Genomic DNA, 1,489 nt, shown 5'->3' on the forward strand with positions numbered 1-1,489 from the left:
ATTACTAGTAACAAATAGAATTTATTAAATCATAAAGTTTTATCGTATGTTTTAATGTGGAAGAATTGTACGCCCAATTCAGTATGACAAACAAGGGAGATAACCATTGACGAATAAAAGATCCGCCATTTTTAAACGAATGCATAATAATAAGAACATAATTGTGGCTGATTTATTGTGTTTAGCACACCATTGGATCATTTTTCATAATTTTTGGAATTTATACTAATTTCGCCATGACCCGCAAGTACATAATGTTTTCACCTAAAATGCGTTCGTTTAAAAGATCGCCAATGTAAACACGCACCCTTAATCGATAATTCAATTTTGGCAACCTCAGTAATTTTTCTATTAATTTTATTCTAAAATTGAATAAAACAAAACCAAAAAAACAAAGACACGATGACTTCCCAGGATTTAAAAAGAAATAAAATAAAATAAAAAATTAAGAATAATTCCTATTTACTCGCCTCCCCACGAGGGGAGAGTTAAACAGAAGGTCAGTTTTAATGTGGGGAAAATCCAGCTCACCAAAAAAGGGCACTCTGGATAGGAACAAAAATAAATAAAAAAATGTTTCAGTCATGAAGGATTTCTTCCCCACTGACCGAGGACAGAAAAGGTTAAGTGTAGCATCAGAACAGATACTACACTGTGATCTGGGCTCAAAATTAAGAAAAATCTTAAAAGAAAAAAAAATTTAGCCCGCATGGGGACTCGAACCCCAGACCCTCAGATGACTTATCAAGTTAGTCTTTAAAAGTCTGATGCTCTACCGACTGAGCTATGAGGGCTAGTTGATTACGAGGTCTACATTAATCGTATTTAATCAAAAACAGTAAAAATGACACTTTGATTATAAGTGTTGAAAAGTTTGTTATGCAATTTAAAATTTTAATAGTATAAAACAAAAATATTTAACGATATTTAATAAATATGGATAAATATTTACCTCTTAAAAGATATTTATCATCAACTTTATCGCATTGCATGTCTTAACGAAACGAGATATAAAAATAGAAAGCAGTTTATAAGCTACTTTATTTCTTTATTAAACTTACCAGAAGTTGTTTCACTTAAAGAAGCTAAGAAAAAAAAATGGTTTTTGTTCAAGTATAATTAAAATAAAATATATAATTATTAACAAAATATAAGAACTTAAAAACGTTAAACTAATATTTGAAATATGCATTAACAGAAAGACGATTTCAATAAGATTGTTTGCGACATTTTGACCTACTTGGTTTCGTCTTAACGAGATTACATTTTGTTTTAATAAATACAAAAACGAAAATATAAAATAGCAAAATAATATTTTTTCAGCACTATCCGTAATAAATGAATAAATAATAATAATAATTGTGATCCAAAAAAATAGGCAATTCAGTTAAGAAGTCAGCAGCAAACGGTGTTGGATCAGTTGTAGCCCCCCGGTATAAAAGTTCTAACTTCAGTAATCTCAGCTGCGATACGTCAGTATTATAATTGT

The 1,489-nt window shown here is 29.6% G+C and overlaps 1 non-coding gene across 1 annotated transcript; it reads right to left on the bottom strand.

The window, feature by feature from the left end:
- Nucleotides 1-702: 702 nt before the first annotated feature.
- Nucleotides 703-794, bottom strand: Trnak-uuu (transfer RNA lysine (anticodon UUU)). Its single transcript is given in 2 exon segments — nucleotides 703-738; nucleotides 758-794. It is a non-coding gene; the product is annotated as a tRNA-Lys (tRNA).
- Between the last annotated feature and the right edge of the window lie 695 nt (nucleotides 795-1,489).

This window comes from Euprymna scolopes, chromosome 11, assembly GCF_053919585.1.
Source record: "Euprymna scolopes isolate OS-2025 chromosome 11, ASM5391958v1, whole genome shotgun sequence".
Taxonomy (NCBI): Eukaryota; Metazoa; Mollusca; class Cephalopoda; order Sepiida; family Sepiolidae; genus Euprymna; species Euprymna scolopes.